The 6,608-nt window shown below is 37.7% G+C and overlaps 1 protein-coding gene across 10 annotated transcripts in view; it reads right to left on the bottom strand.

Moving 5' to 3' along the window:
- RBMS3 (RNA binding motif single stranded interacting protein 3) overlaps nt 1-6,608 on the bottom strand; it is a 697,193-nt gene that overhangs the window by 503,562 nt on the left and 187,023 nt on the right. The window lies entirely within an intron of this gene.

Raw genomic sequence — 6,608 nt, forward strand, 5'->3', positions numbered from 1 at the left:
TGCCCAATACGAATTAATCTATGTTATTAAACTATGGCTTTTTTTAAATTATATTGAGATCACCATAAATTGATAATATTCTTGAGAAAATAATGGACTTTTTGATTACTAAAACTGGAATATACATGTTACAGGCTGGTCCTAAGTTTCCCTAAGGTTCACTTAGCATTTGTATGATTATTTTTAAAAAAGAAGTCAGAACAGTCACAAGATTGTGTAGGTTGAGAATACATGTGAAGTTAACAAAGGAAGATGAATTCACGCTGAAGTCACAAACTGAGCAGCAGCACTGTAAAAAAAAAATTCAAAGAGAAAGCCATCTACCATGCACAGTTACATGTTTATTGTCACTACAAAATCCATACGTGCTGATGCTTATTCTCAAATATATTCTTGTTAGCCCATACTATTGTCACCTTTCCATATTTTTATATTCCTTTAGAAAAAGACCTCTCACTGCAATTTTGCAAGTAGAAACACCCAGGGATCTTTAAAGTGCTGGAACAGGCTGCCCTGGAGGTCGTGAATGCCCTGACCCTGGAGGTGTTAAAGGCCAGATTGGTTGGGACCCTGGGCAGCCTTGTCTAGTATTAAATGTGGAAGTTGGTGGCCCTGCCTCAGTGGGGAGGGTTGGAGATTCACGATGCTTGAGGTCCCTTCTAACTCGGGCCATTCTGTGATTCTGCAATCTCCCACTTAAATAATTAGCTTTCCCAATTGATGCATAATCTAGTGTTTTCCTTCTTCCTATAACAATTTAAAGCCTATGAAGTACAACATATCTGTCACTAATTTTTAAAATATCAGTGAAGAAAAAGATGATGAACTAAAAAAGAAAAAAGAAAAAAAGAAACCCACAGATGACGAAGCCTCTAAAAGTGGCAGAAAAGCAGTTGGGAATGCCTTCACAGGGAACTTCTCATGTACAGATTAAGAAGCAGAACATTCCTCATTCTAAATAATATTGACAAATAATATTAAGAAATACAAAGAGCTATGAAACCAAGTGACGCTTCACTTAGCATTAACTACTCAAGAGATAAAATACTTTCTAGGTCAGAGTGATAACCAGTAAGTTTCTTCAACTAAATATTCCCTGAAGGTCATAAAATAATCAAGTTGTTCTAGGTGCCTGTTCTCAATAATACACAAATTGTTGATATGGTGGGGTTTTTTTTGTTTTTTTTTTTTTTGTTTTTTTTTAGCATTTGATGTTTTTGCTGTGGTTCCTTTTAATGCTACTCCAAGCTCATGAGAAACAGAGGAGCTAAAGATATCACCTTTTTCTCACGAGGTTATGCCATAAAGGATCAGTCCAGTATCACTAGATGTGAAATTATTAATTTTGCCAGTTGTACCTGAGTAAGAAAGTTGTAGAAGGAGACAAATTCAAATTGCTAAATTAATATTTACATTATAGTTTCATATTTTTCCCCCTGAATGAAAAAGTTCAGTTCATGTGGAAAGATCTGGCAATATTTGTGGGAAGAAAGGGTTAAAATCAGCCCTGAAGAGTTAGAGAGCTACAGCAATGTTAAATAGCGTAGAGAGTGAAAAGACCACACAATGAAGCACTTCAATTTCTTGCAAGGTATACTCTGTGCAGTGTATTTGAAAATAAAATCTTAAATTACAGACAGCTTTTCCAAGCCTGGAAAAGCTGTGACACTAGCAATTAGGGATAACAGAGTCTTAGATATTAAGATAAACCTATACAGCAGAACTGAAAATATCTCAATATTTCTCATAAATATTCCTTGAATGAAAAAAAAAAAAAAAAGAAATTGCTTTGGCTCTGCTTGCCTTTAAGTTTGCATTTTCTGGATATTTTTCAGGAAAATATTTATAGACATTAGTTAGTAACTTCTGTAAACGTAGTACTAATTCATGTAGAAAAGTATGAGGATCAGGGAGGCTAAAGATTTAAAAATCTATATATATAGCATGTGGTGTGCCAGCAACACAGTCCTACAAATATTATGCTTGTCCTATTTATCCAAGCAAAACATATTGTGAGCATCTAAACAAAGCTCCTTGAAACCCTAGCTTAATTTTTGCTAGCAATACATATCAAGAAGTACTACTGAAAGAATAAATTTGATGAAAAGAACGTATAAATGTTTAATGAGTCACAAATACAGCAAATTACTTCAGTCCAGTCTTAAATGACTCATATTAATACTAACTATTCAGAGAAAAAAAACCAAACTAATCACATTTTAAAAACAACATACAATGTCTGCACAAATACAGCACCAATTGCTACTACTACCATGAAAAGCATCACACAGCTTTTCCAGAAAACCTCAAATATTGTTAAAGGAAAGAATATGAATGCCTGCTATATAATAGATTATTTTTGTCTTAAATTCGAATCACTGTACTCCAGCGTCACAAAAAAAAATCCTTAGCTACTAACTGAAGATGAAGAAGGTATCAAATGTAAATGGAAACAACTGTGCTGGCTCCTGATTCCATGGAGTCAATAAAAATTGTCAACAGAAAAAATTCAAGAAGGTTTTCTGTAAAAAATAATTATATATGTAAAGATACATACACACACTCCTGATGTTCAGTGTCTGTGAAAAGGCTCAACAAAACTGCACGTCACTGCCCCCACCTTCTCAGGCAGGTCTGATAGGATAAAGGAGGAGAAGAAAGGATGTCAAGCTGTGCTCTGGTGATCACCAGCCATGGGAACAAGTGAGATGCCCTCTGGTAACATGAGGTTAAATCCACACAGTTCCACTTTGCTGCAGAAACCATTTCAGCCTTTAGTAAATCACACAGTACTGACTTCGCCTTTTACTTTTCCTGCTGGGTCTAGCTAAGGATTGCGCTCCATAGCTGAATTTTGAGTATCCTTAAAGTTTGTGGATCCAAAATGTTAACAGATGTCCCCGCTGTGCAGAGAATTTTGCTTAAAGGTCCATCTGCCTGCAGACTGAAATCTGGGATTCTTAGTTTGCATCCTGCATATCTAGATCTTTCAGGCCAGTCACCATAAAAATACCGTATTTTTTTATGAACACCAAGAAAGACCAATATTTTCATGTTCCCCCCTTCAAAAAAGAAATACTGAGACTGTCTCAAGATTTATCAAGGCACAACCTATTCTGTTATTGTTGCTTCCAAAGAATTGTTTGCTGCAGGAAGGGAATAGATATGTGCACTTGCTTTTAAACCCTGTATATTACAGTGCTCCCCACTAACAAGAGCATGGGAGGGATGGAGCTACTTCTGCACTGCTACATGTGCAACAGGGGAAAGGAGCTGGACAGGCCCTAGACTACTGTCATTTAGAAGAGAAAGCACAAAGACAGTGGCACTAATACATTTAGCGAAATGATTTAGATATGTTTCTGAAGTCAGAGTAGGAGACAGGACAATTAAATGACAGATGAAATCGTAACAACACAAAAGCAAGAGAATATGAAGGAATGAAAATCAAGAGATGGAAAGAAAAAATAACAGAAAGGGGACAAGTGAAAAGAGATGGAAAAAGTATTTACTATGCAATTAGATTTCATGCAGGTAAGCACTCAATTCCTTCCTCACTACAGCTTACAATACCACTTTTCAGAAAAATTCTTCACACTCCCTAAGGCACATGAAGGGGAGGGTGGATGGGGGAAGAAGAGCTTCATCTGTGGTCAGACTCTGTTCTCCTTCTCAGGTTCTTCCATTAGATCACTACATTTTGTGTTTTGGATGAGAAACTTGCTGGACTGAAGGGGATACTGCACTTGAGCAGAGCCAACCCCAACCCTAGGAGATTACTGTGCAGAAGCTCACAATACCCTTGACAGAAGAAGCTCCAGTTCCCTTCCTTAGCTCATTCTCAGCATAGCAGCTCTACATTTCTTTACACAATTAGCATCTTGCTGTCTCTGTGTTCTCCCATAATTGCTGGCTTTCAGTGGGCCAATTTTCCCTCTCCGTCCATCCTCTAAAAGCAAGAGGATATCTCTTCCTGAAAGAATTCATTATCTTTTTGCTGTACACTTCTTCGGTGGCAGGCAAGCCAACAAGCTTAAGGAAGGGATTCTAGGAACAGACAAAAATGCTTCTTTACTTTCCTAAATAGTCTTGAACGTTGTCTATACCTAGGTCAGACTTTCCTTAAAAAAAAATCCTCTACTGCCCTTCTTTGACTTCTCCACCAAATCATGAATAACCTCTGCTTTGTAGCCATCCTCCTTCCTCCTGGACCAGGTCCCGCATATGCAATCATGTCCTACACCCGCAGCGTATCTCTCCATTGCTCTCCCCCAAACAACATGAGGAATCGACACACATCTAGACATGAAGCAGTGAATGAAGCAGTAATTTCTTAAAATTAATCAGAATTCAAAGGTTATAAGTGTCCCTTTACCTGAAACTGATTGCAAGTGTATTTGTTTCTTCAATTCCTAACTGTTTTAGAATGATGTATTTTAACTCCACTTACCCATAGGAAGTCAAAGAGTCTTCCAGCTGTTTTCAGAAAACATTAAGAAAAAGACATGGTAAATGTTAGCCATTGCTTTATAATTTGGCATCCTGTTCATCACTTTAAGGATAAAATTTTAGAAAAGAAGTTGTAACACCTATCTGGAAAGCTGAGCAATGCTTTTCAGCAGCAGAGAACCCTTTTTCAAATGCATTTATACGTAGAAATAGGAACAAATTATTTGTATATGTAGATCTTCATAGAGGCTGAACATAATAGTCATAATAACCATAATCTGGTCAGAGATACTATTCTCCTGCAGAAATATCACAGGTTGACTATTTTTTTTACATAAACTATTATTTAACTTTTATGGAATGCCTTTATATTCTATTGAAATTCAGATGTCTGTGTTCTTTTATCACTGGCAGAATTAGAGAGAGAAAGAAGTCAAGCCTTCCACGTGGCATTCGTAGCTTTTATATATCAGTGAAATGCTCTGTATCTGGTTTCCAGATTCATTCCATCATTTTGACAATCTATACTGTCCCTCTCTTGTTTGCATTTGAAAGAAACAGAAGTCTGCCAAATAATTCAGTTTTTCTCCTGTTTTCATGTAAGGCAATTCAATAGTGACTCACATAAGATGCATGTGCATAGTGATCAAAACTTCTTACAAGACCTTTAACAAAACCTTATCAGTGGCAGATACATTCTTCACTCTTCTGCTTCTAGCTAATATATTTGCTTTTAACCACTGCTTTTTGCCCAGCAAGATCTTTTACTGCCTATCCTTGACTTCACCTCCTAAAATGGTAGTCAATTGGGCTTGGAAAAATTGTAATGGGTGTTAAGTCCTACCAATAGAGAGCAGTTCAGTTTTCTTTCAAAAGGAAGGACTCCTCAAGCACGGTGCAATCTAATTGTTTCCATAGTCACTCAGTGAGTCCAAGATCCCAAAAGTGCCACATAGTCCCATTTCCCACTTACACCAGTGGGTGACATGCTTGCAGAAAAAAGGGTTAGACTTCAAAACAAGGAAATGGTGTCTTTTTCTCCCCCTCCCCCCCAAAAATAGAACAGACACACACACAAAAGCAGAGGAAGGGGAATGAATGCTGAAAACGAAAATGAATTATCTCCACTCCACTGAAAGAAAACCAACAAATGTCTTTACGACGACAGTAAAAAGCTGACTGGGGCCTGAACTTGCTTTCACTAATGTCAGTAACAGTTTGATTCAATGGGAGCAAAGTAAATCCCATTAGAGCCTTTTAAAGAAAAATCCTAATAAAAGCAGACATTAGAAAATAAAGACCCTGTTCAGTCCTCACTTACTGTGTAGCCATTGTAAAGCCACACCACTGTATCTGGGGGGCCACAATCAGATCTGGAGTATTTCAGCTCTATGCTCACCACATCGCAGAAAGCCGAAAGGAGATGCTGTACTGAAACGAGAACTGCAAATCTCTCCTAGCCATGGATTTATACACTGCTGTTAGGTTTACATAAGATCTGGCTAGGTCCCAAATGTGCATTCCTCGACGCTCATACTGCCTGATTTATGCTGCCTTATTTGGCTGGCAAAAGAATCAAATTGGTGACTGGTTTTGAATGAAGGCAATTAGGGTGGTTGATTGGTTTTGTAATTTGGAGAACACCACTCTAGAGTATAAGTCAATTGTGTAGAACTATCCAGGTCTTTAATCACTGGTTTCACTGCGCAAAGAGCTGATGCTTTACATCATCTGAAATTTATACCAGTTATAATCAATTCAATTCTCCCCATTGCCCCCTGTATTGCATCCTCCCCTGCCCTGCACCAGGCACAAGCATGGCTTTTTACCAGAGTGTAGCCAATTATATTTCAAAGGTGTATCCAGATTTAATTTACAGGTTCAAGAGAGTATGAGGGGGTAATTATCTTTACAGAGCATCTGACAGCTGTTGTGATATAGTGCTCCAACAGTGCCTGCTAGAAATCTGTCGGGAAGCACTTGTTTAAGTTTGAGTAAAGTCAAACAACAGACTGATGTCTGCATGTCCTGGAAATCCACGTCATCAACAAAGACACCAATTTCCCATACGTCTCCTGGGTCCCTTCTAGAAGACTGGAAATTCTCATTTCAAAGAGGGCCTCTTTTTTTCTGAATGGATTCTAAAATAGAAAGATCTG

Source organism: Phasianus colchicus, chromosome 6, assembly GCF_987193195.1.
Source record: "Phasianus colchicus chromosome 6, bPhaCol1.hap1.1, whole genome shotgun sequence".
Lineage (NCBI taxonomy): Eukaryota > Metazoa > Chordata > Aves > Galliformes > Phasianidae > Phasianus > Phasianus colchicus.